This window comes from Peromyscus maniculatus, chromosome 2, assembly GCF_049852395.1.
Source record: "Peromyscus maniculatus bairdii isolate BWxNUB_F1_BW_parent chromosome 2, HU_Pman_BW_mat_3.1, whole genome shotgun sequence".
NCBI classification, from domain to species: domain Eukaryota; kingdom Metazoa; phylum Chordata; class Mammalia; order Rodentia; family Cricetidae; genus Peromyscus; species Peromyscus maniculatus.
This window is the reverse complement of record NC_134853.1, coordinates 58,203,749-58,220,887: the sequence shown is the minus strand read 5'-3', so window position 1 is coordinate 58,220,887 and position 17,139 is coordinate 58,203,749. Positions and strand designations below refer to the sequence as shown.

The following is a 17,139-nucleotide window of genomic DNA, read 5'->3' as shown; positions in this document are numbered from 1 at the left end:
ACTATGGTGGGCTCTGTTTTCAGTGGGCTTTGCAAGACATTGCTCTCCCGTCCTTGGCAGATGATACAATGGCAGATCGGGGACCTTTGGTCGCAGGAGTTTTACAGCAAAACCCCAGGAAAAGTAGGCCCTGGCCAGGTGTGGTTGTGCCAGCATTAGGGAAGGAGAGGATCTCAAGTTTGAGGACAGCCTGGGCTACATAAATAGCCTCAAAAATAAGCAATCAACAAACCAAACAAAAAGCGCCTGGCCCTGCATAGTTGATGCAGACGTACCCAGCTGCTAGTCGCTGTGAGTACCATAAAGCCCTGGGGAGTATTCTCTTCGCACTCCCACTTTGGAGAGAAGAAGACCAAAGACATTTCTGCCCAGGCAGAAATGCCCCTTACACCCACGGTGCCCCAGTCCGAAGATCTCCTGCCCTCCTGTGATGTGGAGATGGGGATACGGCATCATCTGTAATATCTCTGACTTTCTGGGCCTGATATTGGTCAATCTCAGCCACTCATATGCATTTGAGTTCCTGCCCTCTGAGCACACAGGGAGAAGTTGTCCTCAGCAAGCCAGAGAAAGAATTCAGGACCTGTCCATGTTCCTGCTCTAATCTTGGACTTCCTTTGGGGAAATAAATTTCTGTTATGGCAGCCTCAGCACACCAATACAACCATAGTCTAATTTTAGAAAACTTCCATCATCCAGTAAAAGACTATATATCCATTCACTGCCTCCCTATCTCGTCAACTATGAATCTCCTTTTCATTTATGAGTCTTTTTTCCTTGGATGTTACATAGAAATGAATTATATGATGTCCTGGCTAGTTTTATGCCAACTTGACACAAGCTAGAGTCATTAAAGGAGGGAGCCTCTATTGAGAAAATGCCTCCATAAGATTGGGCTGTAGGCAAGCCTTTAGGGAATTTAAAATTTTTATTTATTTGTTTGTTTGTTTTGGTTTTTCGGGACAGGGTTTCTCTGTGTAGCTTTTAGAGCCTTTCCTGGAATTCACTCTATAGCCCAGGCTAGCCTCAAACTCACAGAGATCCACCTGCTTCTGCCTTCTGAGTGCTGGGATTAAAGGCATGTGCCACTACCTCCCAGCCAGGGCATTTTTTAAATTGGTGATTGATGGGAAAGGACCTAAGTCATTGTGGGTGGTGCCATCCCTGGACTGGTGGTCCTGGGTTCTATAAGAAAGAAAGCAGGCTGAACAATCCATGTTGAGCAAGCCAGTAAGCAGCAGCCCTCCATGACCTCTGCATCAGCTCCTGCCTCTGGGTTCCTGCCCTGTTTGAGTTCCTGTCCTGACTTCCTTTGATAAAGAATAGCAATATGGACGTGTAAGCCATATAAACCCTTTCCTCCCCAACTTGCTTTTTGTCCCATCAATAGAAACCCTGACTAGATGTATGGCATGTGGTCTCCTGTCATGATTTTATTCATGGAGCATAGTATTATCAGGAGTCATTCTTGTCGCAGTGAATGATACTTTTATTCCTTTTTATGGCTGAATAGCAATTTGTAGTAAGCACACATAGTAGTCCCCTTTGTAGCATGAATCCTAAAGGGTCTTATTAATAAAATCAAACCTAAGGCCAGTTATTGGGGTGAATGCTAAATGATCAGAGAAGCAGAACAAGCCACAGCCACCTCACCTTGCCAATTCCTCAGCTGATCCTGTTTCCTCAGACTGGAAGCCTCTGAGTCTTTATCCAAATGGATCTCAGCTGAACTGCTTCCCAAAAGCCTGAAAGCTTAACCAGCCAAAAGCTTCTAGTTTCTGGTTTTCATGCCTTTTATACCTTTCTGCTTTCTGCCATCACTTCCTGGGATTAAAGGTGTGTGTCACCATGCCTGGCTGTTTCCAGTGTGGCCTTGAACTCACAGAGATCTAGATGGATCTCTGCCTCTGGAATGCTAGGATTAAAGGTGTGAGTGCCACCATTTTCTGGCCTCTATCTAGTGGCTGTTCTGTTCTCTGACCCCCGGGTAAATTTACTAGGGTGCACAATATTTTGGGGAACACAATACCACCACACCCCTCATCTATATTACAGAACCCCCAGTGGACGCCTGATACTACCAAGCCCCATACGTGCTGTTGTTTCCTAGATACAGATATTTATAATAGAGTTTAATATATAAACTAGGCACAGTAGGGGAATGGCCACAATTAATGAAGTAGATCATGTACGCGCGCGCACACACACTCATTCTGTATATAATATATCAGTACACTAAGATAAAGTTGTCAGCATCCACATTGTCCTGCATTGGGGACACAGAGCAAACTAAGAAACCTTCAACACATGCACTCTAACACCACCACAGCCCTCTGATGGAGGAGGGACTGCAGGTAGGAAGTGGGGAGAGCATGGAGACACTGGACAAAGGGGTGATTCATGTCCCGGTGGGGAGTGAGCTTTCACTGTGTCGCCCAAAACAGTATGCAATTTCAGACTTCAGAATTCTTCGTCTCTTGAATTTTCCATTTACCACTTCAGATTGTGGTTGACAATGGTTATTATACAGAGTGAGATGGTCGGTCAAGAGGATCATTAATACTGTCCTTTAGTCAGTTAATGGACATTTCCGGTTGTTTCTAGGTTAGGGCTGTTATGAAAATGGCTGCCAAAGCCATGAGCATCTGCATACACACTTTTGTGTGGGCAGAGTTTGCATTTGTGTTGGGTGAATATCAGGGAGATTTTCTGAGTCATATAATAAATCTGTTTAACGCTATAAGAAAGTGCCATGCCTGTTTTCAAAGTGGGTTTACAATTTCACATTCCCACCAGAATGTTTGAGGGTCCTGTTTCCTACTTCTTCACCAATGCTTACTATATTCTATGGTTTGTTTGTAGAGATGTTGAGTCATTCCTATAGCCTACGCTGGCCTTGAGTTCATGGTAGCCCTCTTGCCCCCAGCTTTCCAAGCATTGGGACTATAGGTATGAGCCACCATTCCTGGTCACCATTTACTTCTAAATACACATTATCTTTGACTTACAATGGAGTCACGTCCCGATCAACCCATCATAAATTGAAAATACTGTGGATTAGATGCATTTCTTACACCTAACCTACTGGACATCTCAGCTCAGTAGCACTACAGGGATATCCTCTGCTATCTTTCTGATCATGTGGCTTGCTGTTGCTTGCCCAGCGTTCCAAAAGGGTCCCATACAGCATATTTCTAGCATTGGGGGACGAATCAAAATCTAAAATGTTTTCTCATGAGTGTGCATTACTTTTGTATCGGTATTATAGATTCATAAGTCAAATCACCGCAAACCAGGGGTTGTTTTTACATATCTTTACCAAAGTCGAATTTATGCACAAGGAATTGTAAAACTGTTGAAGTACTGCATTCTATGTGTGTGCGTGTTTTGCCTGCGAGTATGTCTGTGTCCTATTGCAGTGTTGGGTGTATGTACATAGTGTCTGTATCCTACAGTTCATGCAGTGCCTGCAGAGGCCAGAGGAGGCTAGAGAACTTTAAAAAAGACATCATAGTTCCATGCTGCCAGTTCAGCTGAGGCGTTTCCTTTCCCATAAGGGAACACAGCCAGACAAAGACAGGGTTCTAGCTTCATCACAGGTGGGGCTCTCAGGATGCACCAGTAAGCAGACACCCTTATTAAAAGAACCTACAGCCTGGATCTTCAGCACGTGGGTGAGCAGAATGATGACCAGGGAAAGCATAAGACATCCCCCAAGTGTGTGTGGGCTTCTCGAGGGAGATGTGTGCTCAGGGGTCTTTACAGCGGCATGTATGTGGTCCTGTGGCTTCCTAAGTTACATGGCTCAGAGTATAATTTACAACAAAGTTTAAAGGCTGAAGACCTTTCCTTTTGTAAGGAAAATGGTGAGCTTTCCGAAGGGTATTGTTTGGACTTAGAATGAGAAGAGCACTAAAGGCTCCAGGATGTGCATCATTTTGGCGCTAAGTAAGCACTTCCTTTACTGTCCTTGGCGTCTTGGTCTGCGACGTCTTTAGGAGACCGTGCCCTTGGTGGGCAGTTTGGTGCTGATCAGTGTCTGAAGTGTCCTGGCTCTGTCAGCCGGACAGGAGAACCAGGTCCAGGACCAAGGGCCTCTTTCCCTTCCCATGTCCCCAAGACGTCCTCTTGTTTCTCTTGGAGAGATGACTTTCACGTCGCCTAGCTCTTCCCTTCCCCACCCATGGGGGTCCACATTCTTAGAGTGTAGGTGTCCTATTGATTGACCAGTTGAATTTTTAAAATGGATTATGTTTTCAGTACTTACAAAAGAACAGATTTGCATCTTAACTGTTTGTAGATGTGAGTTTCGGTGACCCTGTAGACACTGACACCGTGCCCCAGCTGTCGCCACCATCCACTCCCAGACCTTGTCCCACCCTTCCAAATGGAAGCTGTGATTCTCACTGAACCCTGACTCCTCAGTCCCCCAGAGCACCCGGAACTCTTTTCTCCGTCTTTTGAGGCAAGCTCTCACAATGTCTCTCTGACTGGCCTGGAACTAACTCAGTGTGGCTCTGATTGACCTTGAACTGGAAGCTGCCTTCATGGCCGTTTTTGTCCATGTGCTCTGGCTTTAAATGCTTCAGACCAAACCTTCATGTCCCCAGCTGGAGCCTGTGACTCTTCTCGGGGTCTCTTTGTATTGAGTGGCACCCCGTCTGTGATTTCATCCCGTCCTGTGTTCTTTCTGGCCTCCACTTGCCCCCTCTCGGGGCAGACCACTGCTCCTCCTCCTGCATTTCTTCTCCATGTTTTTCGAGTTGCCCACGCTAATGCTATAGGAGATAGCTGCAGGAAACAGAAAGGTGGGATTTTCTTTTGAGAAAGCCTTGTCTTTACAAATGATCACAGTATCTCCAGAGTTATCTCATGGAAGAACTATCTTTGCCCGAGACTTCATTTTATTAGTTTAGCATCATAGGTGCTTTGTGCCTGGGTAACCCTCTGCATTGCTCCTGATGCCCAGCGTGGACCAGAGGCTTAGTGTGGAAAGGCTGAGGAGCTGTGGGTAGACTGGCTGGGGAGCTGTTAAAAAACTCCTCTTGGGATGCTGTGGTTTTTCACTTCCTCTAAAAGTAACTGGATAAAGTTACTTGGTGAAACTTCAATTACGAAGAAAATATAACTTCACTCACAGAATTAACATTTATCAAAGCCTCCATTTAATACCAGTCACTGGCCCTGAGGAATAGAATGGAGACTTAGATAACTAATAAAACAAAAACCAGCTGTGTGGGGGTGGTGCCCACCTACAGCCCCAGCTCTCAGAAGGTAGCCACAAGAAGATCAGGGGTGCCGGGCAGTGGTGGCACACGCCTTTAATCCCAGCACTCGGGAGGCAGAGGCAGGCGGATCTCTGTGAGTTCAAGGCCAGCCTGGGCTACCAAGTGAGTCCCAGGAAAGGCGCAAAGCTACACAGAGAAACCCTGTCTCAAAAAACCAAAAAAAAAAAAAAAAAGAAGATCAGGGGTTCCTCAACTGGACTAGGTGCAGACAGTGAGAGGTCAGTCCTAAATAGGATGTCTCCATTAAATCCCTCCCCCCCAGGACTCAGGGAACTCTGGAGAAGAGGGTAAGAGTCTGTGGGGATGGAGGAGACCGAGGAAACGAGGCCTTCTAGACGCAGCAGGACTGTCACATCTGAACTCACAGAGGCTGTGGCAGCATGCACAGGGCCTTCGAGGATAAGCCAGACAGGGATGAGAGTGGATGTGGACACTGACTGCCATTTCTAACCCGAATGCTGTCTCCAATGGGGTCTAACTGGGCACACAAACCACACATACAGGCAGGCCCCATGCCCAGGAGTAGATGGCCAACTGAAAATAAACTCAGTGGTATTTTTGGAGGTTTTTGTTCTCTCTCTCTCTCTCTCTCTCTCTCTCTCTCTCTCTCTCTCTCTCTCTCTCTCTCTCTCTCTCTCTCTTCTCTCTCTCTCTCTCTCTCTCTCTCTCTCTCTTTCTCTCTCTCTCTCTCTCTCTCTCTCGTCTCATTAAACTTTGGACATTTTTTTTAACCTTACTGATCTCTTGCTTATGTATTATGGCTTCCAATTTTGTGTTTTTATGAGCTTTCTGTGTGTGATGTATATGTGCATCTCATGCTTTGTTTTGTTTTTTTCTTTTTCTCTGATTGTTTTGCCTATTCTGGTTTGTTTGCCTGTTTGTTTTCTAAAGAGAAAGAAAAACCAGGGTGGGTTGTTGGACGAGGATGTAGGAGGAGATAAGGGAGAAGAAACTGTGATCAGAATATATTACATGAAAAAAAATATTTTCAATTAAAAACAAAACAAACAAACAAACAAAAAAGATCAGGGGCTCAAGGTTATTCTGAGCTTCGTTGTGAGTCTCAACCACACAAAACAAAAAGTAGAACCCTTGATCTCCAGGAGACTGTGCACAGAGTGGTGCAGAGGATAGGCCTGAGGAGGAGGGGCAACATTCAGGAGGGTTGAGGGGGTCGGCGGGGGCGGGGGTGGGGGCGGGGCAGGGCTGCTTAAAGAAAGAAGGCTCTGTGATGGACATCTGCAGGTGACATAAAATCAAGTCACCTATAAAGGACCTGGGAGAGACAATAGAGGAGACACAGAGGCCACATGCTAGCTCTGAGGTCCTTGCCCCTCGTGATAGCCATGTGACCTCTGCGAGTGCCTTTCTCTCACCCTTCCTTGGTGTTACAGCCATGCATGGCAGCAGTACATATCTGTATCTCCTGCTGTCTGCAACAGCAGTGCATGGAGCGTGGCGATGGGAGGGGCGTGGTGATGGGGGGCGTGGCGATGGGAGGGGCGTGGCGATGGGAGGGGCTAAAGGAAAGAGGAGGAGGAGTCCGCAAAAAGCATTGCAAATAATGCCTGGTGTGTCATAAACACTCAGCTTCTACCTCCTTCTCCCTTTCCTCCCTTTCTTCCCTGTATAATCTTCCTGTCCTCAAGTCCTGCTCCCAGGACCAAGAAATATTTTTGTCTGTTGCCAAAAGTATGTGTGCATGTAAAAGCAGGTCTGCATCACTTAAATACGTAATGGGCCCATACTCAGCATAGTGATCCTTTCTGGGCTATGTAAGAGCTTTGCTGTGTGGATCTAGTTGTTTGGTGAAATGGCTCTGCATCTCTCATTACGTGGCTAGACCGTAACCGTTTGAGCAGTTGCCTCCTGTGGAGGCCAATTATTTGCTGTTCTGCATGGTCTGCTGCAGTGTGCATATTTGGATGTCTCTTCCGGACATAGACGATCTCTACTGAGCAAATTCCTAGAAAAATCCCTGGAGGAAAAGGTGTACCTGTTAAAATTATGATGCTCCCACTGAAAGGCCATGCTAGCTCACCTGCAGAGAGCTTTTGGGAATAAGGGTCAGTGGGTAAAGAGACAGGGCTTGGGTAAGAGATTGTGTAGTTGGATTTTTCTTTGGGCCACCAACCAGCTCCCAAATAAAGACACAGAGAATTATTATTAATTATGAATGCTTGGCCTTTAGCTTATGCTTTTCCCACTGGTTCTTATAACTTAGTTTAATCTTTTTTTATTCATCTATGTTTTGCCTCAGGGCTTTTTGCCTTTCTTTCATTCTGTATATCCTGCTTTCCTGCTTCCTCTTTGGCTGGCTGGCTGGCTGGCAACTGGCATCTCCCCCTCTCCCTCTGTCTCTGTAGAGCCTAGATTCTTCCTCCTACTTACCCTCTCTGCCCAGAAGTCCTGCCTGTACCTCCTGCCTAGCTACTGGCCGTTTAGCTTTTTATTAGACCAATCAGATGCCTTATGCAAGAAAGGTAAACAAATGTAATACATCTTTACATAGTTAAACAAATGTAACACATCTTTACATAGTTAATGTTCCACAACAAGACCATACAGACTTCCTATAACTGCTCCAACAATCTCCTGCAGACAGATGGGGCACCCAAACAAAGGGAATGACTGTCTTATAATTTTGGAGGCTGGAGTGTGAGATCAAACTATGCTGTCTGAACCTGGGAGTGAACTAGCCCAGCTTCTTGCTGCTGGTAGTTGGTGGTCCTGGGCTTACAGGGGTAACACCCAATTCCCTCTGTCTTCATATGGGTGTCTCTCTGTGATTGTGTTACCAGGGCAAATATTACCCTCACTTAAGTGTTAAGGGCTCCATCTGCTCCCATATGACATCATCGCAAATCTTTTACGTTGGCAAAGGCTAAGTAAAATCATGTAGGCATGACAGAATAGAGGTCTGAGTAGAGAGAGCTAGATGGGAGAGGGCAAGAGAAGAGTCACTCAGGATGCTTAGGTCAAGACTTTGAGAGGCATACGGTGTGTGCCCCATTATCTGGATGAAAGTCTGGTTGTGCTTTGCCAGAGACAAGGGCCTGTAGATGGGTGGCATGGTATTTTTCACCCAAAGCAGGGATGCCTCTGAGAGTAAAGGGCATTGCTACAGTTTAGGTAAGTGTCCCATGGAAACCCATGCTATAAAGATTTGGTCAATCCTATCAGGTGAGAATAAGACCACTACCATAATTTTTTGAGCAAATTTGAAGCAAGCTTTGTTAAATACTGGCCAGGACAATGGACACTGGCCAGGTCCATACCCGGAATTCCTGGAGAATGGCCACAAATTATGTTAGTCTGGTGCTTATGAAGGCAAAACCTACAAGGCTACATACTCCTTCTGTCTGTGTGTGATCAAGTACATCCTGTGCATTTAGGGCAACCAGCCTTGCTTACAGAAGTGAAAACACACGGCTTGTTATCTTACTTGAACAATAGTTCCCAGCATTCCAGGAAGTTATCTGGCCTTGGGCAGGTGTGGCTCACAGGTTAGAGGCATTTTTGTTTCATAGATCTCTTAGGCACAGTCATTAGAACATAAAACATAAGTTTAGCCCTCACAACAGGGCCTAGTAGGAAATCTTAAGTCGTTGGTAACTTGCCCCAAAGAGGATGATGAGTCCTAGCCCCCAGCCTTCCGGTCTTTTGTTCCTTGGCCACAAGACAAGTGGCGTTGCTCCATCGGGCTCTTTTGACATAATGTGCTTTCTCACCACCCAGTGGCCTCCTCTGACCTTAGATTGGAATCTCCAAAACCATGAGTCAAAATCTACCTTTTTTCCCTTATAAGTTGATTATCTGAGGTATTTGTTAGAGTAGCAGAATACTGACTACTATAGGTTTCTATTAGTAACTGCAGACACAGTGCATATAATGCATATAGTGCATACGGTGCATAAACTGCCCCCGAATTGCAGACCCGCATGGCCACTCTAGTGTGAAGGTGCCTTTCCCAGGTGGGGTTCTGGTCCATTTCAGTTTGTGGTTTTGTGTTTTGCACTGAGACTTATTTGTAGGGTTTGTGTCAGAACTGGTGTTTGCCAGCCTGTTGGTTTATAGTCATTTTCTTGAAGCTTCTGGTCTCAGGGGTGGGGTGGGGGGTGGAGAGTGGGAAAATAGATGGTTGCTGGTTAGATTAAATCTTTCACTTGAGAAAGTGTGCTATGGATAGCATACTTCTAGAACTTCATGAATGTATTTAAAGAGACCTTCTTTACATGTATTTATTTGTTGTTGTGTATAGTTACCTGTATATGTATGATGATGATGATGATGATGATGATGATGATGATGATGTGTGTGTGTGTGTGTGTGTGTGTGTGTGTGTGTGTGTGTGTGTGTGTGTGGAGGTGTGCACGGGCTACGTGTGCATGAACAGAGATCAGAGGGCAGCTTTCAGGAGTTGGTTCTCTCCACATGGCTTCCAGGGATTGAACTCAGGTCATCAGGCTTGGTAAAAAGCTCCTTTGCCCACTAAGCCATCTTACTGGCCCTAAAAGGATTTTTAATCTGTTCCTGGCATTCTAGGCCTGTAGTCCCACTATTCAGAACACTGAAGCAAGACGGTGACAAGTTTGGGACTAGCTTGGACTACAGACTAAGTTCAAAGCTAGCCTAGGCACTTTAGTAAGATCTTGTTTCAATATACAGAGCCAAAGTGGGCTGGAGAGATGGCTCAGCGGCTAAGAGCACTGGCTGCTCTTTCTGAGGTCCTGTGTTCAAATCCACCCAGCCACATAGTGGTTCATAATTATCTATAATGGGATCTGATGCCCTCTCTGGCACGCAGCTGTATACACAGATAGCACTCATGCATAAAGTGCATACTTACATAAATCTTTTTAAAAAATACATGGTAAAACAACAGCTGGGAGAGCCCATTTGGAGAACATTTACATGCATGTGACCCTAGATTCAATCCCCAGTACCACCCCTCCCACACACCAAAAAATGTGTTATTTCATCTCTGAATGGGTAGTGACCCAATGCAGAGGGCATAGAAGTTGACTTCGTCCTGTGCTGCCTGTCACCAGGGCTTCCCTCCCTGTGTGACTTGTTTCTAACAACTCCCCTCCTGAGACATATTTGCACAGACATGCAAACAGATACAACACTGTACATTTCCCTCTTACATAAATTGTAGGATATTTTCCATTCCCTCTTCTTTTTTATTTTTATTTTTTGTTTGTTTTGTCTTTTTGAGATGAATTCTCAGTATGTAGCCTTTGCTGGTCTGGAACTCAGAGTTCTTCCTGTCTCTGCCTCCGGAGCACTGGGTCTAAAGGTGTGTGCCTCCAAGCCTGGCATAGTGCCCTCTTTACTCTGGTTTACTTAATAATGTATGGTGAAGCCATAATCGGGGTATCTAATCCCGTATTGGTGGGTGCATAGGTTATGCTAATCTTCTGCTCTTACAGATTGCGCTGTCCTTTGTTTTGAGGCATAGCCTATAGTGTGCTTATATTTGTGGGGTAAACTCCAAGAGGTGCTGCTGGGTCAGAATTGGCATGCCCTTGTAATTTTGGCAGCCGGAGCCAATTGTTCAATGTGTGGTGCCAGTGGACATCCACAGCACTGTGAGAGACCACTGGGCTCTCTTCGAAGGCTCCTCCTCCCGTTCCATTTGAACTCAGCCCACCTTGTGTTCTGTTCTGGAGCTAGTATAGTTAGTCTGACCTCTGACCTCTGCCTCTCTTCACTTCAGCATAGGTCCATAGCATTTCCTCTGGGAACTAGAGGAGCAGAGGGGTGGGTTGAGAGAGGAATGAATGTCGATCCCACATCTCTTTTCTCCTTTGTTGCCTTTTGTTTAGGCTGGAAAGCGGGAGTGCCTCCTGAGACGGTGTGGGGTGAAGTTGGGGCCTGCAAGGCTGTTGCCATACCTATTCCTGTGTGCTCTGTGGAGCAGTGCATTCCACTGGGGGAAAAACAGGGCATTGAGGGTATAGACGTCCATGGCAAGCTAAATAAGACGTCTGATTGGGGAGGGGGGGTGCTAGACCTTGGCCCCACGCTCTTTCACACACCCAGCAAGCGCTTGCCTGCTAGTTTATGCCCCAGCCCTCAATACCTGCTTTGTAACAGCTGCAGGCATTGCCTGCGGGAAGAAAATCTCCAGTGGAAAAATTTCGGCTTCTGTGGATTATCATCAGAAGTCATTAGGGAAAACTGATTTATGATGGTAGTTCTGAGCAATAATTATAATGTAATAAAGTGTTAAGATTTTATTAAGTATATTAATGACAAAATCATTAAGATGTGACAACTGGTTCAAACGGTAAGTGGAAAACTTTCAAATATGTAGGTTATCAGTAAGGTGAAAATAAATCTGCCTATTAGTGTAACATGGGCCAGTATCCACAGGATCTTCAGAGTGTATCACCATCATTGTCTACAACTTTGAGCCAGTGGAGGGCTTGGCAATAACCTGGAGTCACACTGTGGTTTGTGATGAGACCTCTGCGTCACCTCGGGCTCATTGATTTGTACAAGCTATACATAATGTGCAGCTTACCGCCTCACTCATATCCCAGTACACAGTTCAGGGCTGGGAAGTCCACCCACTTTTTGTCTATCTCCAGACCTTTTCCATCCCTCCACACTAAACTCTGTCTATGTTGGAGACTTAACTCCTCTGTCTCTTCCCGGAGCCCCTGCTGACCATCGTTCCTCTTATGGTCTCTTTAAATTTGTTGCCCATTTTAAAGTCTTTCACAATTCCTATTAAGGGTGGAGAGAATGGATCACAGTCCCCTTCTCCGCAAGCCTGGCCATCTTATTAACCTTCTCAAGCCTTCATTCCTGTGAAGTACTATCGATTCCTTTGGATGATAAAGTGATGTAGTCCACGCACAGTGCTTACACAGGGTGACCCAGGAGGAGGACAGGATATAGTTGACAGTGGTTATGATCAACATGATGACCATATCCCCACTGGAGTTCTCAGTGGTTCCTTTGGGTCAGTGGTTCTCAGTATTGGCTGCAGGTAGGAACATTTGGACAACCTTAAAAAATACTAATGTCCAGGTGGGGTTCAGTAGACTCTTGATTTAACTAGCCTGGGATGTGGCCTGGGCTTGAGTTCCCAGGTATTCAGAGGGAGAGTACAAATTGCTCTAGGAACATCTCTTATGAGGAGTACGCTGTCTATTGAGCTTGATGAATATAATTAAATACTGGTACTCTGAATGTCATAATTCAAAACAAGTTTAATGGAAAACAAATGCATCAATTGTGGAAATGCAACATGTGCTGTGAATTCTTACGCGGCTTGACTATGGGAAACACCCAGAAAAGCATCTGCTCCATAATGGGATCGTGAACACTAACTTACTCTTCTGAGGCTCTTGATAAGGCAGACGTCATGGGGCCCCATGCGTCTAGCAAAGGTCCGTAGACACCTTCAGGAGATGCTTTCTGGAGGGAGGAGAGATGACCGCTCAGATTGGGAGGTTTATTGGAAAATTAACATGAAGAGGTTGGCATGCACCTCTGCCTGGGCCTTTGAGGAGCCGCACTGTGACCAAGGAGAACAAGCCTCAGGGCCTAGGGATGGACCCCACATGGACTCCAGCCTCCGAGGTGAATCGAAGGCTGCTGTGGAAGTGGAATCCAGAACGTGGTCACTGGTCTCTTCACGGCTCTTCCTTGCTGCTCCCTTGCTCTAGGGAATTTGTGGGCACGTCCACTGGCTTTTCTGGGCCTCTTGCCCTCAGTAGAGGTCTTAGTTAAGTGGTGCTCCATGGGGATGGAGGTGACCTTGTTTGCACTCCTGCCCTGGGCAGGCCCGGCAGAGATATCCGCTCGAGATATCTGCAGAAAGCCGTTCATCACCCTCCACTGTGTTTAGTCAGTGCTGCTGGTGTTCTGTTGCCCCAGCAGACTCCACAGAGGCTTTCTGTGTTTGGTAACCCAGATAAAGTTCCATGAAATTTCCCCAAATCATGTAGGTCCTAAGCTCCCAGGCATGTAGGTTAATAGGTCTTTAAATGCTTTATTTATTTCTCGTGTGTATATGCATGATATTGGGGGGGGGTTTACAGGGATGGGTGTCACAGCATGCGTGTGAAGGTCAGAAGATAACTTTAGGGAGTTGATCCTCTTCTCCCACCTTTCCAGGGGTCTACGGGGGTGGCAAGTTGCAAGGCGAGTTCCTTTACCTGCTGAGCCGTTTTGTGGACGTGACTAATGGTCATAACTACTCTACATGTTGTGTGACATGTTGAGGCCCTGTTGAGTGTCAGAATTTTAAAGTCCCTTTGTGAACAAATGCGAGCCCATCACTGGCACATTGTAAGATTCCCGAAGCAGCCCTCGGCCAGCTAGTGGTTGGTGGGTGTCAGACAAGAAGACACCAAGGAAGAGAGTTGCCCTGGGGCCTCTGGCCAGAACCAGCACAGGGAGACGCCTGCTGAGTCCTCGGGGTCCTTCTTTGTCCTGTCTTCATGTCTTCATCTGTAATGACTCCCATTTAGAAACTACACTAAGGAGCACGTACAGAGGCTGAAATCTCTTCCTCAGCAGACTCAGTGCTCCCAGCAGGGTGAGCTGTGGTGTGTTTGGGGTGGTTGTAAGCCCGTGACTTGGGGTATATGGTGCAATGGGTGCCAGGTAAGCCTGTTTGTTTTCAGCCCTTGTCTCTACTGAATGCAGCAATATAGAAAAAGGATCATATACAGGGATCAAGAGGAGTTTATTTCAAGCTTGCAAGGCCTGTTTAGTAGCAGTATACGCCGCAGATCCTCGGGTGTCCTAGTTCAGGCCACATATGTACTGTTAAAACAAATGACAGTTGTTTTTTACAGTTGAGGGTGAGTGTCAAGATCAGGGTACCTATGGATTTGGTTCCTGGTGAGGTTCTTTCTGGTGTATAGATGGCCACCTTCTCTGTCATCACAGACTCTGAACAGAATGGGGAGTGATTAATACTCCCTTCTTCAAAGGATGCTGATACCATTGTAGAAGGCCCTCCCTGAAGACCTCACTGATATTAATTACCTCCCAAAGCCTCCATCTGCAGACACTATTGAGGGCCAGAGCTTTAGTATCTGAGTTCTAGGGGAGACCCAGACATTTGGTTCATAACAAACTAGGGAAGAGAAACTATATAGTTGTCTCTACTTATCCTCAGGATCCACATCTGTGGATTCAGCCAACTGAAGATAGAAAATCTGTTGGAGACTATAAATTATCCTCATCTGTAGATGAGACTTTAAGCCATGTGCCATCTTTGTTTGTTTTTAAAAAGTTTAAGAGATGGAGGGCATGAGAAATATTAAAAAGAAATTGAAGATGCCTTGAATTCCAGTCCTTGGGTGGCAGAGGCAGGCAGATCTGGTCGACACAGTGAGTTCCAGGCCAGCTAGTGTCAGATAATTAGACCCTGTCTCAAATATAACAATAAATAGAAATTGCATTTGTAATCTGTGCTGAACCTGACTCTCTTGTCATACTGTTAACAGCATAGCGACTGTGTACGTAGTGTCTACATTTTCTGCGGTCGGTGTTAGAGTCTAGAGGTGGTTTGCAGTATGCCAGAGGGGGTGGAGCGCCTGTGCCTGTACTGTGCCACTTTATGTATGGGACTTGAGTTTCTGAGGGAGGTCCTGGAGCCAGCTTCCAAAGGATACTGATGAAGGACTAAATGAGCATGTCAGCAGATGCTGTACTTCCAGACAACCTGGGTTCAGTTCCCAGCACTCACATGGCAGCTCACAGCTGTCTGTAACTCCAGTTCCAGATGATCTAATGCCCTCTTCTGGCCTCCATGGGCACCAGGTACATACAAAGTCCAAAGAAATATTCAGACATGCACATGGTATACTTCCATACTCCCATGTGGTAAGAATTGTCAGCAATCCAGAAATCAAGAGTTTTCTACGTAAAGGACATCTGCAGAAAACCAAGTAACCCGACAACAAGAACCCCCCTGTGGGCATCGCTTCCCAGGGAGAAAGGAAACACAAGGAGGACGGTGGGAAGGAACCTCTGCTCCGACACTCCTGTCCCATGTAATCCTGGAAGTTCTACCTCTGCAGTAGGGAAAGAAAGAAAATAAAGATGCAAATAGGCCGAAAACCAATGTACATGTGAAGGGTGGTCAGGACTGTTCACTGCTGTGGATCGGTTTGGTGCCTCTGAATTTTACAATTAAGAATACATAAGACGGGGGCTGGAGAGATGGCTCAGTGGTTAAGAGCACTGACATTCTTTTTTTCTTTTTTAGTTTTTTGAGACAGGGTTTCTCTGTATAACAGTCCTGGCTCTCCTGGAACTCTTTGTAGACCAGGCTGGCCTCAAACTCACAGAGATCCAACTGCCTCTGCCTTCAGAGTGGCCGCCGCCACCGCCGCCGCCGCCGCCGCCGCCGCCGCCACCACCAAGCCATTCTTAATCTTACCTAGTAGAATGCAGCACCACCGAGCAGAGGCTGTGCAGACAGGTAGGTTTGTTCCAGGAATGCAGGGGAATCCCAGGGCTCATTACACCACCAAATGAAAGGAGGTTGGCAGTTGCTGAAATGGCAGTGCCTCTCGTTCCCAAAAGAGGATGGCCCTTATCTTATACCCATAGTGCACCGTGCAACGGGTCACATGCTTCATTGAAATGTAGTCTAAACCGCAACCTTTGAAGGGCATGTGCAGATGATGCCCCATCACTCAGGGTCATGTGCACCGTAGCAGATGATGGAATCCTCAACAGCCAATGAAATGACATAAACCATTTTTAAATGTGTTGCTGCTGAAGAGCCGGGCGGTGGTGGCGGCGCACGCCTTTAATCCCAGCACTCGGGAGGCAGAGCCAGGCGGATCTCTGTGAGTTCGAGGCTAGCCTGGGCTACCAAGTGAGCTCCAGGAAAGGCGCAAAGCTACACAGAGAAACCCTGTCTCGAAAAACCAAAAAAAAAAAAAAAAAAAATGTGTTGCTGGTGGACATTTTTGGAGGAAGCCTAACTCTGAAAATTAATGTGTAACCACAGAAGTAATTTTTTTAATTGATGAAATCTAATTATTTGGAACAGTTGGTTACTAAAAGTATGATTCAAATAACTGTTCCAAACTGTTGGTGATTATTGTTATTTTAAGGGAAAACCCCAGCAATGGCTATTGCTGCCCATCAGGAATGACCATCTGTCTGTTCTATTACATTTCGGCCTGTTATCAGGCACTTCTTCATTCCTGCTGCTTTTTGTCACCTATGGCCTGGTAAAGAGGTGCTGTATCACTTATCCAAGTAAACGAAGCACGTTTGTCAGAAGGAGAGAAAGCTCTGGAGAATTCGAGACCATCAGTTGTTTTTAAGTGTGAACCTTCATTGGTTCCTTCCCTTCGATCCATGTCATTTCTTTCCATGTGTCCTCATAACTTTCTGTCATTGAATTGTAAGCCTGAGAAGGACTCTAAGTCTTCTGAACAAAATCCAAATCATTCCAGGCAGTGGTTGAAACTCTCAAGGAGTATAGTCCATGGTGAGAGGGCCCTTGGGGCATCTAGGAAAGTGGGGCTCTTCAGGTATTTAAAACCGAACTAAGAAGCCCCAAGGCCAGCGTCACAGGCAGAAGTAAACGAGGAATGTGTTGTGAGACCTCAGATCTCCTCTGTGGTAGAGTCACAGCTGCCTGGGACTTACTACCCTCATCCAAACTAAACTCAAAGTATTTTTCTCAGATACGTGCCCTGGTGCAGCCTGTAATCCCAGCACTCGGGCAGCAGAGACAGGCAGAGCTCTGTGAGTTCAAGGCCAGCCTGGTCTACGAAGGGAGTTCCGGGACATCCAGAGCTGTTACACAGCCAAACCCTGTCTCAGAAAGAGAGTATGAGAGAGAAAGAGAGAG

At 46.2% G+C, this 17,139-nt stretch overlaps 1 protein-coding gene across 4 annotated transcripts in view; it reads left to right on the top strand.

Moving 5' to 3' along the window:
* The window catches only part of Ankrd6 (ankyrin repeat domain 6), a 171,503-nt gene that overhangs the window by 113,263 nt on the left and 41,101 nt on the right, over nucleotides 1-17,139 (top strand). The window lies entirely within an intron of this gene.